At 45.8% G+C, this 25,846-nt stretch overlaps 1 protein-coding gene across 1 annotated transcript in view; it reads left to right on the top strand.

Annotated features, from left to right (window-relative positions):
- The first annotated feature begins 6,985 nt into the window (after positions 1 to 6,985).
- FOXN3 (forkhead box N3) overlaps positions 6,986 to 25,846 on the top strand; it is a 306,146-nt gene continuing 287,285 nt past the window's right edge. Inside the window, exon 1 of the mRNA XM_084630515.1 lies at positions 6,986 to 7,128. The gene's annotated coding sequence lies outside the window, so the exon portion shown is untranslated. The remainder of the gene's footprint in view (positions 7,129 to 25,846) is intronic.

Raw genomic sequence — 25,846 nt, 5'->3', positions numbered from 1 at the left:
CATCCTCAAAGGAAACCTGCACAACACTGTCAAAAGATGAGCCTGGGAACTTAGATTGATAACTTTATTAGGGCTTGTCTACACCACGCAGCTTTTAGTGTCGACACAGCCTTGTCGCTAAAAGTCAGGGTGTGTAAACACTCTTTGTCGGTACTTTGTCGGCACTTTTGCTGACAAAATACTTCCAGCCCCGCGAGCGGTATTAGTTTTGTCAGCAGGAGAGCACTCCTGCCGACAAAGCTGGATTCACACTGCCACTTGCATTTTTTATAGGGGGGGCTTTTTTAAGTACCCGTGAAAGACAAAAGTTTTGTCGACAACTTCGCAGTGTAGACATACCCCTAGGCACTAGAAATCATGTGAATATTATGTGTTTATCTGGTTATTGTGATGTTTATGGTGTGCATATAAGGAGTTTATTCAATAGCAGGATTGTCAGGAAATGCACTTAGGAAGAGGGAGGTTAATCCAGATATACCCTGCTCTGCAAACTCTTGAGAGACAATACAACAGTCATTCACTTTGATGGCTTGGCTTGGCTCCCTGCTGGAGCTACCAGATAGGTTTCCCCAAGAGGGACTCCAAATGTTGTGCGGAGGGGGAATCAAAGACTGCACAGGGTTTAAAGAGAGGCACTCCCTCAAGGAGACAGCCTCGTTCTCAAAAACTTCTCTGTGTCTACACTTAACCTGCTGCAGCAGCACAGCTGCGAGCACTTTAATGTCGTCACTCACTGAATGTCTCCTGTGGCTGTAGTTAATCCTCCTTTCTTAGAGGCAGTAGCTAGGTTGACCGAAGTATTCTTCCACTGGCCTAGCGCTGGCTACATCAGGTGTTAGGTCGGCTTACCTACAACACTCAGGAACAGGGACTTTTCACACCCATGAGGGATTAGCTGGGTTAACTGAACTGTTTAGTGTAAACCTGGCCTGAGAACCCAGAGCCTGCAAAGTGAGAGTCAGGAGGAAGTTAGACCTACTGGGCCCCCATCCGGAGGATGGTTAGACTCTATGTGAAACCGACATGCATGTAGATTGTCTGTTGTTTTAAAATCCTTTTTATGCATTGTTCCTATGGTTACAGAAATAAACAATACTTTTCTTTTCGGAAGGCTAAATCTCAGGTACCAAGCCCAGTCAGACCTGCTGGGTAAGCACAGTCAATACACAGGATGGTGTAGCCCAGGACCCTGTCTAAGTGGGAGAATTTCATGATTCCACCCAGGAATGGTAAAGGCATGAGGCCTAACACCAGCTGAAGGTGCATTTAGGGAGGCGTCAGAGGTGCAGCTAGCCCTGCAAGCATGACAGCAATCCCCATCACCTTTCTTCTGACTGAATCCTGGCATGTAACTCCAGGACTTTTTTATTAAACATTTAGGCTGAAGCATTCGTGTGATTCATATTTGTTACAAAAGACATCCCATTAAGTGCAAGCTGCAACAAAGTTAATGAGCCTTAATACTTGCAGGATAATTCTAAGTTTAAGGGTGATATTAACTAAAATAAAATAAGGAAGAATGAAAAAGATTCAGTTTCAATGTGCACTGCAGAGCCTACATTTTATCCTTTTGGTTCATAAAATCAAATCTACTGCTCAAGTGACTCTTATACTGTTATTAGAGCAGTACAAGCACACATATACGTGCTTAATTAAGTATCCCTTTGTGACCATAAAAGGAACACCTGGGTTTCCATGGGGAAGCTGTGTGGGACTTGATTCATAAGCAGGGACCAGAGAATGTGATTACCCTAATCTCCTTGTATGTTACTATTTTGTGCATGTCCAGGGCTATTCCTTGTGCAATGGAATGAGTAGGTATACAGCACTATAACTGTATCCCTACACAGAATGTGATCATCATACATTGCAGAATAGATAGTAATTTATAATAAGCTGAAACTGCATGGGAGTGAGCAAATATTTAAACTGCTCAGCGCTTGCCCTGTGAAAAACAGAAAATTAGATACCTTTTAAGGTATCTCAAGTCAGACATCCAAAAACTGAAAATCACTAATCTCTTCTGAAAATTTAGCCCAATATATTTACACTTGTGTTCTATGTTTATGCTGTCTAATACAGATTAATTGGATAAAAGTCACTGATACCTCTTACCCCTTAAAAATATGTGATGTAGCTTAAAGCATTAACATTTTTATCTTTCAGTTCAAGTGAAGAAGCAAAACAGACTCTGGAAGCAAAGTGGGTAAACGCCCCACTACAGCAAAGCAATTAAATGCCTTTTGTAGATAAATTAGCATTTGCATGGTAACTAATTTCATATCATAATTATTATTTATCACCTGCGTACTTATGTGGCTCCTATGACCATAGTATCTGGACTGTATGCTCTACATTGTTGTTGTGGCTGCGTTGAACCCAGGTTATTAGACAGACAAGGTGAGTGACGTAAAAATAAAAAGAGATTACCTCACCCACCTTATCCCTCTGTGTGCATCAATGACATATAAAAATCCTTGTCACTTTCCTAAGGAGTTCAGTCTTGATTTATTTATTTAAATGAGGGGGGGGGGTTATATTGTCTTATAGGGGACACTAGAGTTTGTAGGCTTGTTTGTAGAACTGGGTCTTAATGAGGGACTTGAAGGAAGCGTGGGTGGAGACAAGGTGGATTGGTAAGGAAAGGGTACCCAGGCTAAAGGAGTGAAATCCTGGCCCCACTGCAGTCCATGGGAGTTTTGCCAAAGACTGTCATTTTATTAAGCACTGATCATATGCTTGGTGCCATATAAACACAGATAGCAAGTCAGCCTCCTGCCCCAAAGAGTTTACAATCTCAAAAACTAACACAGAAAGGCCAACACTCCAAAGAGACTTGGAGATGCAGCAGAAGGATTTGCCTTCCAGAAAGTTTTTTCCCCATCAAATTTTTTCCCCTTTGCAATAGCTAGACTTTTAGTGGGGATTTGAATGCAGAGTAGGGAAGGACTTGGCACATTGGGTAGTAGACCTTCACTGACTTCTCAAAGTCCTTCAGCATGGAGCAAGGAAATCAGAAGGAAACAGAACAGTGTTTCCCTGCCCCCAATGTAAAACATGGTCATTTTTATAAAGGTGGCTAATAATAACCATTTTTTCCAAATCTTTTTATCCAGACTTTCTAATTATCACTCACTGACCTGAAAAGGAGGCAGGATCCTGGCACCAGATCTGTATTTTTGTGGCGCTCTTGCACCAAGGAGTGTAGAGGTTTTTTTGCTGTTGTTGCAACTAGATTTTTCCCCCCAACTCAGCAGTGGCATTTGGGAAACCGGGGCCAAAAACTGTCAGGATTTGGCAGGATCCAGCTTTTATCCATATCCTTGTACCCAGACTTAGTGTCAGGGAAATAACAGTCCCCTTGCCAAAGTAAATAAATAAATAAATAAAAATCCCACCACCAATCCTCCCCAAACTTGTGATTCACACACAATAGCATAGTAAATCTGAATGATGATAAATCCAGACTTATTTCCAAAACTGAGGATGACAGGGCATGTGTCCACTGTCCCTTGTGTTGTAGCAGGGCAGAATGAAGAAAGGTAAAGTTACAATGAATAATTAAATGCCCATTGCAGGCCTTTACAGTCACTTGGAGGCAATGACGCCCAGCTGTTCACCCACTAACTCTGCCCAGAGCTTTTTCCTAGTTAACCACGTGTGGTGTGGACCAGGGTTTCTCAACCTATGGCTCGGGACCCAAAATTGGGTCACCAGAATGTTTCAGAGTCGCATGGCAGCTCCTGTGGCTCCTACCCCTGCTCTGCAACATCTGGGGTCCCAGCGCCACTCAGGTTTGGCCCAGTTGTCATGACGACGGGGGTCCAGGTAGGCCAAATCTGAGTGATTGGCACTGCAGCCCCATGAACCAGGTCACAACTCCATTCACACAAATTTGGTCCAGTCAGGGGGGTGGGGCCAAACCTGAGCAGCTCTGTGACCCTGGAGGTTGGAATGCCAGGAGCAGAGAGCCACACCCAGCCAACCCCACAGCACAGGAGTTGTAGGAGCCGCCACTGTGGAGTGAGTGCAGGGCAGGAAGTCCTGGAAGGAATAGATAGTGGGGGAAGGAAGAAGGAGCAGGTGAGCAATGTTGAAGTAAACGAAGTGGGGGTCAGAGCAGGAATTCAGAACTGGGAGTTAGTGGGTGAGCTGGTCCAGGGTTGCAGGTTAGCAAAGAGGGGAGGGCCCAGGAGTCAGGGGAGTCAGTTGGGAATGTCTTCTGAGCAAAGATCTGAATTATACAATTTCCTCCCTTTATAAGACCCTTGAGAGTATGGGAAAGGTTCATTTTTGCTCCCTTGAACAGAAAGTTTCTGTGTGTCAGCAGGGGTCTGCTATGCAGAGAGGAGCAGAGCACAAACAGAAAAAGGTCCTGATTCTTGTTTGCAGGTCAGTGACTGTACAAAGTACAACAAATCTAATCTATATAACATTCAGAAACGCACTTTTCTGTTTGTTTTCCTCTGTGGTTGGAGGTTTTCTCTGTGTGTCAACACAGTCACTGATGTGTTAATAAACCTATCATTGGTGAGTGGAGGGGGATGCTACTTCCCACATTCTCCTATAATAACTATGCTCCTGCATGTGGTGTCACACCAGCTCTGGCCCCTAGAAGACACCTTTGGGAGGGAGGGGAGGACTTCACAGGCAAGATGTTAGAGCCCTAGGGTGTATTTTCTATATACACTCTGCAAGTCAGAATATCGGGGGATGATGATTACTTCTCCCAGCCACACCCCCAGCCTGCTCACTCCATTGAAATCTGCCTTATCTCTGCCCCCCAACCCAGAAAGTTTGGCTGAGGAATAAAGGAAATAGTGTCATAGAGGTACCTGATTCCTTCTATTCTGTGTCGGAAGTGAGATCTAAGGTAGGTCCCTTTCGCATAAGGACAATCTGGGCCAGGACTTATACAACCCCCTTTTATTTTACCACCAACTACATTTTGGGCGTATGGTCTGACAGTGCCCCTTTATGACTGTGGGAGAGAATTACTGAGGAATCTCTGGAAGACTGGTGCCATGTGCATCTCTGAACATCACCGTGTAGTGCTACTGAGCACTTTTGCTTTGGGTTAGTGAAAAAAATCTAACTTTTTGTAATGGTTTAAGATCATTAGGTAGGTAGGTGATTTGAGGGAGATAGTGTGGTCTGATGGCCCAGGCGCTGGATCTATTCCCAGGTTTGCCACCAGTGTGTTTGTTGTCCTTGGCTGAGCCACTTATTACCTTGCTGTGCCTCAGGCTCCCCATATAGGCTCCCTATACATAAAGTTCGGATAACATTGCTTTACTGCCTGTGAAGTATTGTAAACTAAGGATGAAGAATGTTGTATAAGTGCTGAGCAGTGTTGCTCATTTTTATTAATATTATTTGCGATAGAACAGCCTTGTATTGTTTTGGAAACTTAAAATGGTTAGGCTGGGGTTAGCCAGGATTAACGTCCTCTGTTGATCACTGTTCATTTCCTACCCTTCCCCTCCCCATAAGCCTCCTTTGTCCACCTGTCATGTCCTGTCTGGCACCTAAACAGTAAGCTCTCTAGGGTAAGGGCAGTCTTCTCTGTTATGTGTCCGTACAGCATCTAGCATAGTGGGACTCGGGTCCTTAACTGGGGTTCCTTGGGGCTACCAAACAATACCAGTAAGTAAATAATCTTAACAGTTTTAGTTCTTTATGCCTTTGGTTTTTAAAAATAGACATAACCTAAACACAATTGCACTAGAGAGCATTTACTGGGCAAAATGATGAAAGGTGCACACTTCATGAACTGGGAACAAGGACTGTTCAGCAGCCAATCAGAACTATCTTTTGAATATCCCCTTTATTTTTGGACAGAGGGTATATAGCACTCAGGACACTCACAAGCTGCGGGATTCAGGAACTAACACAGACTGGCTGACACTGCAGTGGAAAAGGAACTCTTGGGAAGCTGGGAACTAAAACAGCAGGGGCTGTTTTGTGTCATGACTTGGCTTCAGGGAATTAAGAACAGATCCTGTCTTGAGATACAGAATGGAATTGTTGGAACTGTACGTATTTCAACCTGGGGAGATTACATTATCTGTACGAGACCTGGCGAATTTGAATAGGACTTTATAATCTAAACTTTATGCTTTCAACTAGTTTTTAAAATTCAAATGTAAGATGTAGTATTCCTTAGTGGGAGGAAGAAGTCACATTTGCAGAGGCCCAGTTGCTGCTACTCCCTGGCCACCAATCTCCTGCATAGAAACACAGATCCCTCACTTAGGGGCCACACTCCCATTGGTTTCCTACTCATTCTTGGGAAAACAACCTCTTTGGAGTGGGAGCCTGTTCAGGATAATGCTGGAACTGTTAGCATTATCTTATATGGGGAAATCTCTTGGATGTGGTACAGAAAGTCTCTCTGTACCCCTGGCCCTCTACTCTTAGCCCTGACCCTCCCTCTCACCCCAAAATGCAGAGTTCCGCACATATGGATGTGACACATAGGAGCTGCTATTGGATTGTGGGGCAAGGATACCAGAAATTTGGCTGTTTTTGTAATGGGTGAATAGCAGACATGCCCAAGCTTCAAAATTTAGATCTCGCTCCAGGTTCCTATTTTGAACCGTCTATAAAGTTTTCCTAGTTTCAAATTCCAGATTGTGTTTTGGCTTATTAGATAGGAGTCAGCAATAAAATTCAGATCTGGGTTTAGATTTGGGTTCACACTCCACCCTCTTCCCCAAAGTCTGGGCTATTCACAATCCATCAGGTCCATCTCTAACATAATTTGTAATGTTTCAGAAGTCATAAAGCAGGCAGTGCTTACATGACCATGTTCCCCACTAGGTGCTGGCAAGTGAGTCAGAACAATAAACATGATCTTTATTCTGCAATACAGTTTGTGGGACTCTCTATTATAGTTGAGCACTAGGACCCAGCAGAAAGTTTCCTTATTTCTGTGCTTTTAGCAGTACCTCTGACACAAGGATAGCTCAGTGAGCATGGAGTCTGGGTTATGGCTGCATTCTGACTATAGGGATCATTCCAAATATTGAACAAAACCAGAATGGAAGGATTAACTGTGAGAATATAACATACCTGCAACAGCAACTAATGCAGAAGGAAGCAAGAGCAAAAAACAAAGATTAAAAGGTAACTAAAATGGTTCTCATTTCCTGTCTTTTAATCTTTGGCTCAGTGTTTAGTATTGTCATTAGAAACCTATAAATGTTCAGGCAACTGCATGGGTGCACACTTGAATTTTTAGATTTTGTCCCCCCTCCCCGGAAAAAAAAATCCATCTGTTTCTAAATGGATACACTGCATGCAGCTTAAACTGTAAAAGGATGCAGGATGTACAGTAACCTTATCCAAATTAGTTTAGCTCCAAAAGTAAGTTCATATAAAAACAAACAAACAAAAACTTTCTGCAGGCGTTTAGTTGCTAAACCTTTTTGCTTCATTTGTTGTGGAAAAGCAGAACTTGCTTGATCTGATCAGGTAATTGATGTGTGTTTGTTAATAGCTTTCTAGGCTACATTGAGAATGAGTTATGAATGACAAAAATGTTCAAGGGCCTGATCCCATGCAGTCTTTACTCAGGCAAAACTCCTGTTCACTTCAAGGACTTGCAGGACGGGGTCCTCCTAATTTTGCAGTTGTGCTAATTTTGGTAGTTAACATTATTGATGGTCACTCAGCTTTGTTGTTTTAACCAAATTTTCAGATCTGTGGTTGCAATTTAGATCAAGCTTCAGGTCAATCAGCTATTCTGAATTTATTTTTTAGATTCTAAATAGAGATTAATAATATTTGGAGGGGAAACTGCCAGGCCAGAGCTGCTAAGAATTTTCTCCACTTTTTGCTCACAATACAGAAAGATATTTTTGGAAAATAAAGCATTTTGCCCCAGCAACTCTACGGCCAAATCCTATAAAGCTGCTGAGCACCTCCTGTGAGGTGCTGAGTACCTTCCCCTGACTTCAGTGGGTTTTAATGGCACTGAGCACATCACAGGATTGGACACTTAAATTGCAGGGTGTTTTGTTTCATTTTAGTGTCAATAGGCTGAGTGTTGGTAGTTCTCAAACACAAGCTGTGCTTCAGGAAAGGCATCTGAGAACTGTTGGGGTGGATGATGATAATAATTTAAAAATGCATCAAATTTGAAAGGAATAGGCTATTGACAGCCTCCATATGGAGATTGTCATAGCCAGTGTGCTTCCAGTTCATTGACACAGTCATTTCACTAATCTTAGGCAGACACCCTGTTATATTTCTTTTGTTCCTGTGTTTCACTGATTTTTAGATCTGTTTTATAGAGAAGCCCAGTCCATACTTTACAGTTCGTATATTTGTTTTATACACACTCACACACAATGATTCATCAGTTGTGTTAAGATTGATTTGTCAAAGCTATTCAGAGAGGTATTTTCCTATTTTCTGATTAGCTTCCCCTTGCCTGCCTTTCTTCAATATTGACTTCTAACTTAGTTGGACTTTTTCTTGGGTTTATTTCTTCAAAATATATATGTGATTACTCTCTCAATAAAATAAGCCTCTCCTCCCCTTTCCCCCCCATCCCTCCCCAGCATACTTGTTAGACTGTGGTCAGCTTTTGTTTTGTATTATCAAAATATTTCTGTAAAATTCTGTCATTACTGCAGTATTGTGGTATACACAATTCAGTTGACTGAAACTTTAATTGCAGCAAACAGTGTTATGCTGTAGTATCATTTGCGTTACACCAGACCATTTCTTGGGTGCGTAGTGGGTAACTGGATTTCTTAATAAAATTATTACATTAGAATTTTTCATGCACAAAATGTTTACCCGGTGAGAGGGTAAATCAAAAATAAAAATGAATAAACAATTAGGATGAGTTTGTGCAGTATTAAAAAATCATGGCAAGGCCACTGTTATGAGCACAATGAATTCGGCAGCAAAACCGTGTTTTTCTCTCAGTATCTCATGCAGTAGCCAGGAAACTCTGGAAAGTGTGATCTCTTTGCAACTGAAAATATAAGGCCTTCTAACATTTGCAGCCTAAGCATTACGTGTCATTAAAGTAGCTCTCTTGTAAAAGAGGGACTGTCCCAGGAGCTGTAAAATCTATAAACACTTTTCTGATTGGCTTAAAAATTTAGACACAGGAAGTGGATGGTATCTAATAACAGACAAGTGGAGACACCGTTGTCATGGAAACTGAGAAGACTACCCCCCATTTATTTAAAAAAAAAAAAAAAGAAAAGAAAAGAAAAGAAAAAAAAAAGCCTGCATGTCATCAGAAATGCCTGCAGAACACGCTGGCTTCTGCTGCCTTTCCCACAGCATCTGTTGAAACCTGAGAATGTGCCTGTCACATCAAGGTCATGTTACAACAAACCCTGCACTGTCTTCCATATTTCGTATCTATATTTCACTTCAGACTCTTGAAAGAACAAAGAGTTAAGGGAATCAACCTGCAGTCCTTACTCAGGCAAAACTCCCACTGATTTCAGTGGGAGTCTTGCCTGAGCAAGGCCTGTGGTATTGGGCCCAGAAGATGTTTCTGCTGAAGTTTCGGGTTCCATACTGTGAAAAGGCTAAGACAAGAGGGGCTGAGGAAAAAAAGTATGCGGGTGACTATTATTTTAACTTGCTACTGGGCCAAACTAATTCCTTGTGTAGCTCCTGTGGCTTCCAGAGGAGTTATAACAGATTAATTAGGCCCATTTTATAGGTGCTGGAACTAAGGGTGCAGGCGGTGCTGCCGCACCCCCCTGGCTTGAAGTGGATTCCATTATGTACTGGGCTTACAGTTTGGTTCAATGGCTCTCAGCACCCCCACTATAAAAACAGTTCCAGCGCCCCTGCTTGTCATCCTTAATTACCAAAATATGTTAAAAGTTTATTATTTAAATTTGAATGTCACAACTCTCCTTCATATCTTGGGGAAAAAACCTTGAATGAATAAGTGTCAACTGTTAACATTAAGTAATCCTTTCTATTGGAGCCTCTGTTTGCTTCAGGAACACAGTGAAGGTTACAACTGAGACATGAAAGAAAAACATACTGCATGAGGGGTGAATACAGCATGGGAAAATAAAGACTGATAATAAACCGCTACAATTAGTATTATGGTTAATTAAAGTTTTACTTTGCTGGTCTTTTGAAAAGTTTCTTGTGTCTGAGAGGGAAGAGCCATTTTGCTTTTAAAAGCTTAACTGGAATCTTTCACAACAAACTCACAAGAAAGACTTGTGGGAGGGGTTGATTCCTTCCTCCCCTTGGGTAGCTGATGCTGATCTCAAATGTTTCTGACAGAAGAACATCTCTGCGTGTTTATTACATTTGCTCCGAAGCATTTCATTTTGGTGTTCCCTTAGATTTCCATTTAGCAGTGTTATCCTTATCAAATGGTTAGTGTAAACCACTTGAATGCTTCACCCTCAATATAAATCATCAGTTTTGAAAGCTACTACAATGACTAGTCTGACCTTTGTTTTCTCTTTACTTGCATATTTCATTGGTTTTTAAGGAAAACTAGCTGACTGCTGAGCAGTTGTTACAGCTTTAGGGCCAGATCTGAGTTGATAACAAGCTGAAGGTGCTCAGAATCTTGCAGGAGGCACTCTGCACCTTCCAGGACTGGACCCTTACTTTCTGAAAAACAAAGGGCTGACTCATTTACATTAAGGCTAGAGCAGTGTATTAAATCAGTGTAAGTGTAATGTACTCCCTTTACGCTGCCAGAGGGGTTTACAATGAGTCAAATAAGTTATTTGAGTGCAAATAAGAGTCAGCCTCCGAGAGTTCTAGAACTGAAGCATGTCAGCTTATTATGAAAACAGTGGTTCATGTACACTTTAGAAAAGTCTTTGAGATTTGGATAATTGCATAATTTTATCCAGCTCATATTTAATTAGCTAGATGTTGCTTTTAATTGAGTGGAACTTAAATGAAGAATGTGAGGCTTAATGGCAAAAGTTGTTCTCTTTTCTAGCAAAGAATTTCCTGTTGTCAGGATCTTTCTTATCTGTAGGAACGTTCATTGGCAGGAAATATGTCAGTTACTTGTTTTTACAAACTGAAGGAAATGAACTGGATTAGTTAGTTGCTTTCTCGATTCAACCTTCATTCTTCATGGTCCCTAATGTTTGTGTAACAGTATTTATCTCTGATCAGTTTAGTGTGTAAAAGTTTTATTACACCAAACACTTATCAGTACTCTTTGACATGTGAAATGCAAGATACTATCGGAAGCAAAATTATATTTGGTTTTGTCAATCCACATTTCCTCCACCCTGCTCCCTTTTTCAAAAGTGGACTGTAAAACTGAATGCATAAATTGCCTGTTTGCATGCAGAACTGGTATTTGGATGTGCAAATTGGATAACTAATTTCCTGTATAGTCAGTTTGCATGCACAGATTTTTTTTCTCAAAGGCCAGTTTCTGAGGGCATAAAGTCGTACATGAATTATTTTATTAATTGTCCTTTGCATTTCTAATTCACCTTCCACCCAGGGATCACCAAACACTTTACAAACATTAATACTCACAACACGTGTGAGGCAGGGAGGTATTATCTCCATTGTGTAGATAAGGAAACTGAGGCACAAAATGGTCAAATGACTTGTCCAAGGTTACAAAGCAAGTGAGTGGCAGAGCTAGGAAGAGAACTCAGATTAAGTCTCAGGTCTAGGTGTCCACCTCCCAGTCTTGGCTCTACTGCCATCCATAAACCCTGGAAGCACCAACTGAGTTTAAGTGCCTACATTTTTGCAGGTAAACTTCCCTAGGCCCCTATGTTACTGCCTTTGGAATGTGCACTGATTCCTCACTCTAAGCATCTGGACACCTAGCTCCTGCCTAAGCTCCAGAGCAATTCACAAACCAGGGGAAGATAGGCATTTAGCTGCCTAAGTTGTCTCTGGGTCCAGATCTGGTAGGTATGCTCAGAGGCCATCTACCAGCTGGGGTCCCATTCAAAATCTGGATGGAAGAGGTGGTGGCTACTTTTAGCATGCTGGTTATAACACTTACCTGAGATGAGGAAGACCCAAGTTCAATTCCCCTTCTCTGCCAGAGAGGGAAGAAAGGATTTGAACAGCTGTCTCCTACCCCTCACAGAATAGTGCTCTGATGACTGAGCTACGGGACAGTCAGAGGCCTGGTCTACACTAAAAAGTTAGGTTGAAGGAAGCTGACTTAAGTCGACCTGTTAATGGATGTGTCTACACTACCAGGTCCTTTACACCAACCTAAATTGCCTTTAATGTTGACTTCTGTAATCCACCTCTGCAAGAGGTGTAGCGCTTAATTCGATTTTCATGGATTGACTGCAAGGTAATGCAGACGCAGTGTTGTGTAATTTGACTTAATTGGCCTCCATGTGGTGTCGTACAATGCTCGGCTGTGACCGCTCTGGAAATCATTCTCAACTCTGCTGCACTGCAGCCATGTACACAGGAAACAGCCCCTCCCCTGCTAAAGCCCCAGGAATTTTTGATTTCCCATTTCCTGTTTGATTAGCATTGGGAGCATGCCAGCTTGAACACAGCTGATCATGGAGACTACACGCCCCAAACGCGCTCCAGCCTGGTCTGCACAGGAGGTGGTGTATCTCATCGCTGTGGGGGGAGAAGAGTCTATGCAGGCAGAACTCCGATCCAGCAGAAGAAATGCTGACATCTATGCAAAGATCACTCGTGGAATGGGGGAGAAGGGCTACATGAGGGACACACAGCAGTGCCGTCTGAAAATAAAAGAACTTTGCCAAGTGTACCAGAAGGCAAAGAAGGCAAACAGTCGTTCTGGTGTTGAACCCCACACATGCTAGTTCTACAATGAGCTGCATGTAATTCTTGAGAGTGATCCTACCAGCACCCCCACAAGCAATGTGGACAACTCACAGGTGTGTGAATCTAGGGACAACAAGGAGGACAATATGGTGGATGAGGAAGAGGAGGAGGAGGAGAATGGAAGACAGGTGAGCAGTGGATCCATTCTCCCTAAGAGCCAGGAAATATTTTTAACCTGTGGGTCGCAGGACATCATGGTGGCCAACCGTGATGCTGGGAAAGGCACCTCTGGTGAGCATACAGTTACCATCAAAGTCCAGTTAAACTTTAGTGGGCACACACATTCGGTGGTATTTCATGTTTACTGTGAAGAAAAAGCGAGCTGCTATGGTGGCAGAGGGTGGCCCCCAGAAAAGACTGTTTATGTGGACTGGGATTATGTGGAATCCTCCAGGGATATCTCTAGGAAACGTTCATGGAGGTACTCTGCAATCCTTTGCAGAAGGTTTCTGGGCAGGACAGTCTTATTTCCTCCACCATAATAGGACACTTTCCCATGCAACTCCTGAATTAATTCTGCTGGCATCATTGCGGTACACAGCATAGCAGCATAAGGACCGGCTCTATACCCAGATGCTTGCAGCATCTCCTTCCTTTCTGCCTCTGTTACCCTCAGGAGACTGGTATCACAGAGGGTCGCCTAGGGGAAACAGGGGAAGTTCTCATTAAAAGTGCTCTTAGAAGAAAAAAAAAAAAGGGCAGGTAGACCCACCCCACACCCACACATTCCGGATTACCAAACCACGCAGCCACTAATGTGCCTTTACTGTGCTCGGCGTGGGTCGGTAAGTAATTTAAAGTGGCTGATACGGGACTGGGGCCCCACATGAGAGATTCCGCAATTTGGGAGTGAAAATGTTCCCCCTACCCCATTCGTAAACAGTTTCCCATGGAGCTACCTTTGCTTCCGACATGAGCCTGCCATAAATTTCATTAAAAGTGTGGTCACCCATGACCCGGGGAGGGCCTACTCACCATGGCTGGAGCAGCAAAATTGCACAGTGAATGGTTACAGATTATGTTATGGCTTGCACCTAATGTAATAAGGGTTGTTTTTTTTTAAGAAAACGGCCTTGCTTTGGAAACATTTTATTCATGTGTAACCCTTCTGCCCATCAGAGTTGGCAGCAACAAGGGCCGGGTTCAATATCTAGGGGTTCCATTCCAATAACACAATGCAAACCGGCTCGAGCCCCCACCCAGTGACCTGGGACAAATATATACCACCCCCGCTGGGCGCCTCCAAGAGGCAATACTTCCCCTCTCGCAAGCACATAGTCTGAGTGTAGCAAAAGTCTTTTAATAACAGAGAGAAACAATGTGGCATTATGTTGGGGAAACACCACCAACAGGATTCATAACACAACCCATGAGCAAAAACAACCCCACCCCAGGCAAATTGGGGCATGCCCTTTTCCCTTTGGTTCTTGAGTCCAGCAACCCCAAATCACCCGAAGTCCCAAAAGTCCAATGCCCCAAAAGCCTCTGTCCCTGGTCAGGGCGGCCCCAGAGTTCGAAAGTTTATCGGCGGAGCTTTACCTCCCAACCTGGGTGGAAATGGGACAGGGGTAAGAGGCACCTTACGTGATCTGAAGCTGACCGCCCCATAGCGGCGCTCCACTCCGCCAGCCGCCCCACGAACTCCTTCGCTCAGCTGCGCTCCGCTCCGCTCCACCAGCCGCCCCACGAACTCCTTCGCTCAGCTGCGCTCCGCTCCACCAGCCGCCCCACGAACTCCTTCGCTCAGCTGCGCTCCGCTCCGCTCCGCCAGCCGCCCCACGAACTCCTGCGCTCAGCTCCACGGCCCACAAGCAGCTCCTGCCATCCACACACTGCTCCGCATCGAACTGCTTCACCAGCCGTCCCCGCAAACTGCTCCACAATATATCTTCAGGCTCCCCCACTACTTAACACAACACTCAGTGATTTCAGCTCTTAGGTGAATTCAGCTTATAGTAGGGGAGCCCCAGTGCTGGTGCACTGTCAGCCCAAAGTGAGCTCAGCAGCCTATAACTAGACTTCTAATGATATCAAAATTAGCTCTGATATTCCACAGTGGAGAGAGGAGGAAGTGCAATCAGCATGTAAGGCCCTCACCAAGGGGCCCATGCCACCAAGTATTAATACTTGTCCCCAGCCTCTCTCCATTCACACAGTTTTGGAACCCATGACCCTTGCCTAGCGAGTGCTACTTAGTTGATGGTGAATCCCTCCATCATAACAAAAGGCCACGTACAGTTCCAAGCAAAGTTCCCATAATCAGGGTAATAACAATTTATTCTTCCTGCCCCAATAACAGAGACACTGGGGATCCCACAGCAGCCAAAGTGACCATTTGGGCAGCTATGGTCTCATTCTAGGCGTGGTGGGTGTGCCTATGCAAATGAGATCGGCCCCTGAAGTTCTTTTCCACAACTTGCCACACCTCACCACCAGATGTCAGGGTGGAGCTCATCCTGACACTGCTTACACATGTGCAATGGCTCCTTTATTTTTTCCCCAGACTCACACACCTGTAGGGGTTCACCTTGCTTGTGGAAATGTGTCCTTCGGCGTGTCATCAACACCTGAAAGCAGACTTTTGCTGATTGGAAGGAGAAGAAAGAGAACGCGGGAGGATATATTCACTGAGATAATGCACGCCTCTGGGACAGCTGACACAGAGCTGAGAGCGTAGAGGATTTCACTGTCCGAGAAGTTAGACATGGATATGGAGAACAGGAAAGCTTCCAATGAGCAAGAGGAGCAGTGCAAGATGAGATGCTTCAGATTATGAGGGACCAAGCAGACATGTTGTGATGTCTGGTTGAACTGCAGGAACAGAAGCAGGAGGGTAGAGTCCCTCTGCAGACCCTGGTGGACAGCCAGCCAGCATCGCCTGGTGCAGAATCACCCTCCCCCAAGAGTTCCATGAGGCGTGAGCATAAAGTCCATTATCCCTTTCACTTAACTCAGGGGGAGGGTACAAGTAACAGAAGGCTCCTATTCACAGACCTTTGATGGTCTGGAATGTGGTGTTATGTTACACACCTGAAAATGTTTCTCCTGTTCCAACTTTACAACCCCTTTTCCCCAGGTCACCTATTTTCTGCTCTCCCTCTTTACTTATGTTTGTTAAATAAAGTAAATGGATTCAAGAAATAAATGTTCTTTACTGAGTAGAAGCAGTGGGCTGGGGTGGAGGGTTGGCTTTACAGGGACAGTGATACAAGTCAGGTGAAGCTTTGGGAAAGCACAATGCAGACACGCAGCTCATGTTACTGTAACTCATTATCGAAATGGCTTTTCAAAGCCTCGCAGATACGCAGCACCCCTTGCTATGCTCTTCTCATTGCCCTGGTGTCTAGCTGCTCAAAAATGGCTGCCATGCGATCTGTCTCAACTGCCCACCCTTACAGAAAATTTCCCCCCTTTTTTTCACTTTTATGGATATTATGGAGCACACAGCAGGCAGCTATAACCATGGGGCTGTTCTCTTCACTAAGGTCCAACCTTATTAGGAAACTTCTCCAGCACCCTTTTATATGACCAAAGGCAAATTCAACCACCATTCTGCACTTGCTGAGCCTATAGTTGAAACGTTCCTTACTGCTGTCCGGATGGCCAGTGTACGGCTTCATGAGCCATGGGAGCAAGGGGTAGGCTGGGTCCTCCAGGATAACTACAGGCATCTCTAAGTCGTCAATGTTCATTTTGTGGTCTGTAAAGAAATTCCCAGATTGTAGCTTTTTGAAAAGACCCGAGTGCCTAAAAATGCACGCATCATGAACCTTTCCCGACCATCCTATGTTGATGTCGATGAAACACCCCCTGTGATCCACCAGCACTTGCAACACCATTGAAAAGTATCCCTTTTGGTTTATGTACTCTTTGGCAAGGTGGTCTTGTGGCCAGAATGGGGATGTGTGTGCCATCTATCGCCCCACCGCAATTAGGGAACCCTATCACGGCGAAACCATCCACTATGTCCTGCACATTCCCCAGACTCACTACCCTTCATAGCAGAAGTCAATTAATGGCCCTGCACGCTTGGAGCACAGCAGCTCCCATGGTTGACTTACCTACTCCAGATTGGTTCCCCACTGACCAGTAACTCTCTGGCGTTGCAAGCTTCCAAATAGCAATCGCCACTCGCTTCTCCACTGTCAGAGCAGATCTCATCATTGTGTTGCTGAACTGCAGGGCAGGAGAAAGCTCTGCACAAAGTTCCTGGAAGGCAGCCTTCTGCATTTGAAAATCCTGCAGCCACTGCTTGTCATTCCATACCTGCAAAACCAGTCAGTGCTTGTTTCACGGGACCAGAAACGGCGCTCAATAGAGCGCAGCTGCTCCGTGACTGCCAGCAGCAACTGTGAATTGTTTTTTCCAATGGCTTGCGGCAGGGTGGCAAATCCTGCTTCGGCTCTGGAAATACTGCAGGAGAAGGCGCGAGGTGTTTGAGATGGTCACAGCAAGAGTGCACAACAGAGAAGGCTCCATGCTTCTGGAGTTTTAAGGTGGCCGTTTTAAGTTGCAAAAACCACTGGGTTGTTTCCTGGTAATATGAGGGAGGGAGAATAGTGCATCATGGGATGCCAATGCAACGTTCCCATTCGCCCCTGTGACAATGTTTTGGTCCCATGAGGAATTGCACAAACTTCCCGAAACACACTGCGGCAAGCTGCACTTTGGGATAGCTACCCGTGATGCACTCCATTGAGACACTGAGCATGGTGTGGCCATGCACAATCAACTTAATTAATTTGGAGGCTTGAGGTTGAATTAGATAAAGTCAACTTAATTTTGTAGTGTAGACAAGCCCTGAGATGGGGCTCCTTCAATCTCTCCTGCTGAAGCTGTTGCATGGTGCATAAATAAAGGTGATGGGAGCAGAGAAATCAGACCTGGGATCTCCCACCTTCCAGGTGGGTGCTCTAACCACTGAATTGCAGTCAGTCCCACCTGGATTGTGGATTCCACTGTGGATAAACACTTAGCTAGTCATTGGATTAGAGAGAGGGAGAGAGAGAGAGAGAGAGAGAGAGAGAGAGAGAGGTCCCTCCCAGGATTCCAGTTTACAATGTAATTGGGGGGAAAAACCCCACACCAATTGAAAACAACTGGAGGTACCAAAAATTTAGATCTATTTCCTTTTCGGAGCCTCCTCCAAGTCTGAAGTTGTTGGGATCCCAGGTTGGAGACCAGTGATTAAGTTGAGATTCTGAAAACTGAGCGCTTACAGGTGGACTCATCGACCCATACTTAGGCACCGAAATAAGAATAAGTGGCCTGATTTTTTCAAAAGTGCTGAGAGCACACAGCAGTTCCCAGCCATGGAATCTCCTGGGTGCTCTGCACTTTTGAAATCCCCATTTATGTAGGTGCCTGACTTCATAGTCCTGTTTTTGAAAATCTTGGATTAAATAAATATAACATGAGCACCTAATGATAAATCTTTTCATGGCAGTGTCTTTGCATGATCACTTTGCCTGAGACCCAGAAGGTCTGTAAGAGGGATGGGCTGGCCTCTCGGACCCAAATAATGCAGTGTAAAAACAGACCTCATAGACTGCACCTGTTAACAAAACACTATATATTAAGCCTACAATAAGCTCATTATTAGCCTGTTCACGGAGATACTAAGTACTCAGTGATACCGTCACAATTTTTCATAATAAAAGAAACACTCAACCTAAAATACAAAGCTAAAGGTGCTGAATGGTCCTGAGCATGGTAGAAACAGAAAGCTAGATTGATTGACAGTAATAATATAGCTCTGGATTATTACTAGACATGAGCAGATCCAAACCAGGCCTATCCTGTGGTTTTAAGTTCAAGGCTGAATCCACTCTAGAGTTCAGGTTCAGATTTGATTGTGCCAAAATCTCCTGAGCTATACTTCCAAGGTTCTGAGATGGATGAGCCATCAGACTCATAGGCAGGAGACCTGGGTCCTTTCCCGGTTTTCCCTTTGATGCTGTCTGTGGCGTTTGGCAAGTCATTTCTGCTTCCTGGGGATAATGATACTTACCTTCTATGTAAAGTGCTTTGAGATGTACTGTTGAAAAGCACTATATAAGAATTGAGTATTATTATTATTATTTTATTATATCTGTGCCATAGTTTCCCCTTGTGTAAAATGGGAATAACGAAGCTTGACGCCTCTCATCATCTTGTGTTTTGATTATTGCAATATCCGTTTCTCTGGCCTTGATAAATGCAACGTTGCCTTGCTCATGTCCATTCAGAATGCTGCTGCAAAAATCATTTTCCTAGACCGTCACTTTGATCATATCATCCCGCTTCGGGTTCCCCCTTCTCTATCACATCAAACATACATGCCTGTCTTCAATTCCAAGGCCCTTCACAGCCTCTCCTCACCCTACCTATCATCTCTCACTTGCTATCAAGATTTCGATTCCTGCCTCCAGTCGGCCCATGCTGCCAGCCTCCATTGCCCAGTTATTAAATTTTCACACATGCACCTTTGTGCTTTGCTCATGCTGCTCCTCATGCTTGGAAGAAGCCCCTCATAAATATCCTCAAAACTACTGCTTATCCTTCTTTGAACCCTGCCTTTCAACTCTTCTTTTCTGTGATGCCTACAAAAAAATGGAGAACTGTTAGGCTGCTGGTATGCTGACATCATGGCCTATCATTCTGAGGGTATGTCTACACTACGAAATTAGGTCGAATTTATAGAAGTCGGTTTTTTAGAAATCGCTTTTATATATTCGAGTGTGTGTGTCCCCACAGAAAATGCTCTAAGTGCATTAAGTGCATTAACTCGGCGGAGCGCTTCCACAGTACCGAGGCAAGCGTCGACTTCCGGAGCGTTGCACTATGGGTAGCTATCCCACAGTTCCCGCAGTCTCCGCTGCCCATTGGAATTCTGGGTTGATATCCCAATGCCTGATGGGGCTAAAACATTGTCGTGGGTGGTTCTGGGTACATATCGTCAGGCCCCCGTTCCCTCCCTCCCCCCGTGAAAGCAAGGGCAGACAATCATTTCGCGCCTTTTTTCCTGAGTTACCTGTGCAGACGCCATACCACGGCAAGCATGGAGCCCGCTCAGGTAACCGTCACCCTATGTCTCCTGGGTGCTGGCAGACGCGGTACGGCATTGCTACACAGGAGCAGCAACCCCTTGCCTTGTGGCAGCAGACGGTACAGTACGACTGGTAGCCGTCATCGTCATGTCTGAGGTGCTCCTGGTCGCCTCTGTGAGGTCGATCAGGAGTGCCTGGGCAGACATGGGCGCAGGGACTAAATTTGGAGTGACTTGAGCAGGTCATTCTCTTTAGTCCTGCAGTCAGTCCTATTGAACCGTCTTATGGTGAGCGGGCAGGCGATACGGACTGCTAGCAGTCGTACTGTACCATCTTCTGCCGAGCAGCCATGAGATGTGGATGGCATGCAGTCCTTCTGCACTGTCTGCTGCCAGCCAAAGATGTAAAAGATAGATGGAGTGGATCAAAACAAGAAATAGACCAGATTTGCTTCCCCCCCTCCCCTGTCTAGGGGACTCATTCTTCTAGATCACACTGCAGTCACTTACAGAGAAGGTGCAGCGAGGTAAATCTAGCCATGTATCAATCAGAGGCCAGGCTAACCTTCTTGTTCCAATAACGACAATAACTTAGGTGCACCATTTCTTATTGGAACCCTCCGTGAAGTCCTGCCTGAAATACTCCTTGATGTAAAGCCACCCCCTTTGTTGATTTTAGCTCCCTGAAGCCAACCCTGTAAGCGCCCCTCCCAGCGTCAGAGCAATGGCAAACAATCGGGCATCTGAGAGTGCTGTCCAGAGCACTCACAATGGAGCACTCTGATGGGGCTAAAACATTGTCGCGGGTGGTTCTGGGTACGTGTCGTCAGGCCCCCGTTCCCTCCCTCCCTCCGTGAAAGCAAGGGCAGACAATCATTTCGCGCCTTTTTTCATGAGTTACCTGTGCAGACACCATACCACGGCAAGCATGGAGCCAGCTCAGGTAACCGTCACCCTATGTCTCCTGGGTGCTGGCAGACGCGGTACGGCTTTGCTGCACAGTAGCAGCAACCCATTGCCTTCTGGCAGCAGACGGTGCAATACGATTGGTAGTCGTCCTCGTCGTGTCCGAGGTGCTCCTGGCCACGTCGGCTGGGAGCGCCTGGGCAGACATGGGCGCAGGGACTAAATTTGGAGTGACTTGACCAGGTCATTCTCTTTAGTCCTGCAGTCCTATTGAACCATCTTATGGTGAGCGGGCAGGCGATACGGACTGCTAGCAGTCGTACTGTACCATCTTCTGCCAGGCAGGCAAGAGATGAGGATTGCTAGCAGTCGTATTGTACCATCTTATGCCAGGCAGGCAAGAGATGAAGATGGCTAGCAGTCGTACTGTACCATCTTCTGCCAAGCAGCCATGAGATGTGGATGGCACGCAGTCCTTCTGCACCGTCTGCTGCCAGCCAAAGATGTAAAAGATAGATGGAGTGGGTCAGAACAAGAAATAGACCAGATTTGTTTTGTACTCATTTTCCTCCTCCCCTGTCTAGATCACACTGCAGTCACTCACAGAGAAGGTGCAGCGAGGTAAATCTAGCCATGTATCAATCAGAGGCCAGGCTAACCTCCTTGTTCCAATAACAACGATAACTTAGGTGCACCATTTCTTATTGGAACCCTCCGTGCAGTCCTGCCTGAAATACTCCTTGATGTACAGGCACACCCTTTGTTGATTTTAGCTCCCTGAAGCCAACCCTGTAAGCCGTGTCGTCAGTCGCCCCTCCCTCCGTCAGAGCAACGGCAGACAATCGTTCCGCGCCTTTTTTCTGTGCGGACGCCATACCAAGGCAAGCATGGAGGCCGCTGAGCTCATTTTGGCAATTAGGAGCACATCAACCACCACACGCATTATCCAGCAGTATATGCAGCACCAGAACATGGCAACGCGATACCGGGCGAGGAGGCGACGTCAGCGCGGTCCCGTGAGTGATCAGGACATGGACACAGATTTCTCTGAAAGCATGGGCCCTGCCAATGCATGCATCATGGTGCTAATGGGGCAGGTTCATGCTGTGGAACGCCGATTCTGGGCTCGGGAAACAAGCACAGACTGGTGGGACCGCATAGTGTTGCAGGTCTGGGACGATTCCCAGTGGCTGCGAAACTTTCGCATGCGTAAGGGCACTTTCATGGAACTTTGTGACTTGCTTTCCCCTGCCCTGAAGCGCATGAATACCAGGATGAGAGCAGCCCTCACAGTTGAGAAGCGAGTGGCGATAGCCCTGTGGAAGCTTGCAACGCCAGACAGCTACCGGTCAGTTGGGAATCAATTTGGAGTGGGCAAATCTACTGTGGGGGCTGCTGTGATGCAAGTAGCTCACGCAATCAAAGATCTGCTGATATCAAGGGTAGTGACCCTGGGAAATGTGCAGGTCATAGTGGATGGCTTTGCTGCAATGGGATTCCCTAACTGTGGTGGGGCTATAGACGGAACCCATATCCCTATCTTGGCACCGGAGCACCAAGCCGCCGAGTACATAAACCGCAAGGGGTACTTTTCGATAGTGCTGCAAGCTCTGGTGGATCACAAGGGACGTTTCACCAACATCAACGTGGGATGGCCGGGAAAGGTACATGACGCTCGCATCTTCAGGAACTCTGGTCTGTTTCAAAAGCTGCAGGAAGGGACTTTATTCCCAGACCAGAAAATAACTGTTGGGGATGTTGAAATGCCTATATGTATCCTTGGGGACCCAGCCTACCCCTTAATGCCATGGCTCATGAAGCCGTACACAGGCAGCCTGGACAGTAGTCAGGAGCTGTTCAACTACAGGCTGAGCAAGTGCAGAATGGTGGTAGAATGTGCATTTGGACGTTTAAAGGCGCGCTGGCGCAGTTTACTGACTCGCTTAGACCTCAGCGAAACCAATATTCCCACTGTTATTACTGCTTGCTGTGTGCTCCACAATATCTGTGAGAGTAAGGGGGAGACGTTTATGGCGGGGTGGGAGGCTGAGGCAAATCGCCTAGCTGCTGGTTACGCGCAGCCAGACACCAGGGCGGTTAGAAGAGCACAGGAGGGTGCGGTACGCATCAGAGAAGCTTTGAAAACCAGTTTCATGACTGGCCAGGCTACGGTGTGAAAGTTCTGTTTGTTTCTCCTTGATGAAACCCCCCGCCCCTTGGTTCACTCTACTTCCCTGTAAGCTAACCACCCTCCCCTCCTCCCTTTAATCACTGCTTGCAGAGGCAATAAAGTCATTGCTGCTTCACAGTCATGCATTCGTTATTCATTCATCACACAAATAGGGAGATGACTACCAAGGTATCCCAGGAGGGGTGGTGGAGGAGGGAAGGAAAATGCCACACAGCACTTTAAGCACAGCACTTTAAAAGTTTACAACTTTAAAATTTATTGAATGACAGCCTTCTTTTTTTTGGGCAATCCTCTGTGGTGGAGTGGCTGGTTGGCCGGAGGCCCCCCCACCGTGTTCTTGGGCGTCTGGGTGTGGAGGCTATGGAACTTGGGGAGGAGGGCGGTTGGTTACAGAGGGGCAGCAGTGGCAGTCTGTGCTCCAGCTGCCTTTGCTGCAGCTCAACCATACACTGGAGCATTCTGGTTTGGTCCTGCAGCAGCCTCAGCATTGAATCCTGCCTCCTCTCATCACGCTGCCGCCACATTTGAGCTTCAGCCCTGTCTTCAGCCCGCCACTTACTCTCTTCAGCCCCCCACTTACTCTCTTCAGCCCTCCACCTCTCCTCCCGGTCATTTTGTGCTTTCCTGCACTCTGACATTATTTGCCTCCACGCATTCGTCTGTGCTCTGTCAGTGTGGGAGGACAGCATGAGCTCGGAGAACATTTCATCGTGAGTGCGTTTTTTTTTCTTTCTAAGCTTCACTAGCCTCTGGGAAGGAGAAGATCCTGTGATCATTGAAACACATGCAGCTGGTGGAGAAAAAAAAAGGGACAGCGGTATTTAAAAAGACACATTTTATAAAACAGTCACTACACTCTTTCAGGGTAAACCTTGCTGTTAACATTACATACATAGCACATGTGCTTTCGTTACAAGGTCGCATTTTGCCTCCTCCCACCGCGTGACTACCCCCTCAACCTTCCCCCCTCCCTGTGGCTAACAGCGGGGAACATTTCTGTTCAGCCACAGGCAAACAGCCCAGCAGGAACGGGCACCTCTGAGTGTCCCTGAAGAAAAGCACTCTATTTCAACCAGGTGACCATGAATTATATCTCACTCTCCTGAGGATAACACAGAGAGATAAAGAACGGATTTTGGTTGAATGCCAGCAAACATACACTGCAATGCTTTGTTCTACAGTGATTCCCGAGTACGTGTTACTGGCCTGGAGTGGTAAAGTGTCCTACCATGAAGGACGAAATAAGGCTGCCCTCCCCAGAAACCTTTTGCAAAGGCTTTAGGACTACATCTAGGAGAACCGCAAATGCCAGGGCAAAGTAATCCTTTCACATGCTTGCTTTTAAACCATGTATAGCATTTTAAAAGGTACACTCACCAGAGGTCCCTTCTCCGCCTGCTGGGTCCAGGAGGCAGCCTTGGGTGGGTTCGGGGGGTACTGGCTCCAGGTCTAGGGTGAGAAACAGTTCCTGGCTGTCGGGAAAACCGGTTTCTCCGCTTGCTTGCTGTGAGCTATCTACAACCTCCTCCTCATCATCATCTTCTTCGTCCCCAAAACCTGCTTCTGTATTGCCTCCATCTCCATTGAAGGAGTCAAACAACACGGCTGGGGTAGTGGTGGCTGAACCCCCTAAAATGGCATGCAGCTCATCATAGAAGCGGCATGTTTGGGGCTCTGACCCAGAGCGGCTGTTCGCCTCTCTGGTTTTCTGGTAGGCTTGCCTCAGCTCCTTCAGTTTCACGCGGCACTGCTTCGGGTCCCTGTTATGGCCTCTGTCCTTCATGCCCTGGGAGATTTTCACAAAGGTTTTGGCATTTCGAAAACTGGAACGGAGTTCTGATAGCACGGATTCCTCTCCCCAAACAGCGATCAGATCCCGTACCTCCCGTTCGGTCCATGCTGGAGCTCTTTTGCAATTCTGGGACTCCATCATGGTCACCTGTGCTGATGAGCTCTGCATGGTCACCTGCAGCTTGCCACGCTGGCCAAACAGGAAATGAGATTCAAAAGTTTGCGGTTCTTTTCCTGTCTACCTGGCCAGTGCATCTGAGTTGAGAGTGCTGTCCAGAGCGGTCAGAATGGAGCACTCTGGGATAGCTCCCGGAGGCCAATACCATCGAATTGTGTCCACAGTACCCCAAATTCGAGCCGGCAACGTCGATTTAAGCGCTAATCCACTTGTCAGGGGTGGAGTAAGGAAATCGATTTTAAGAGCCCTTTAAGTCGAAATAAAGGGCTTCACTGTGTGGACGGGTGCAGGTTTAAATCGATTTAACGTTGCTAAATTCGACCTAAAGTCCTAGTGTAGATCAGGGCTGACCAATGTTTTTCTAACTGTTTCCTTGTACTCCCCCATCAGCCTGTATGTATCCATCTGTTGTCTTTTGTCTTATATTTAGATTGGAAGCTCTCTGGGGCTCATACCAGCTTTTTGTTCTGTGCTTGCACAATGCCTGGCACAATGGGGTCCTGGTCCATGACTAGGGCTCCTAAGTACTATAGTTAGATAAATTCATAATAATTTGTAAGAGCTTTGAGATATGTGGACGGAAAGAGAAATATAGATGATGACAGGTTTCAGAGTAACAGCCGTGTTAGTCTGTATTTGCAAAAAGAAAAGGAGGACTTGATGATGATGATTTTATTTATTATTTTGCTCCAGCTAGGACAGCTGGTGTTGTGAAAGTGCAACCATTAGATGTTCTTATCTTTAGTTGGGACAGGGCCTCTATTCTGTAAGGGCACGTGGGGTGATTCTGCTACAATGGCTGTGCTGGGGAAGCTCCTCCCTTTCCCCGAAATCTACATTTGCTGTGGGGTAATCTTTTAGCTGCTAACACTCTGCCTCCTTTCTCTGACTCTGCTTCTGCTTCATTGCATAGGCAGAGGGATTCTGGTTCGTG

Source organism: Lepidochelys olivacea, assembly GCF_965140295.1.
Source record: "Lepidochelys olivacea isolate rLepOli2 genome assembly, chromosome: 6".
Lineage (NCBI taxonomy): Eukaryota > Metazoa > Chordata > Testudines > Cheloniidae > Lepidochelys > Lepidochelys olivacea.
Note: the sequence above shows the minus strand (reverse complement) of the source record. Positions and strands in the feature narration are given on the sequence as shown.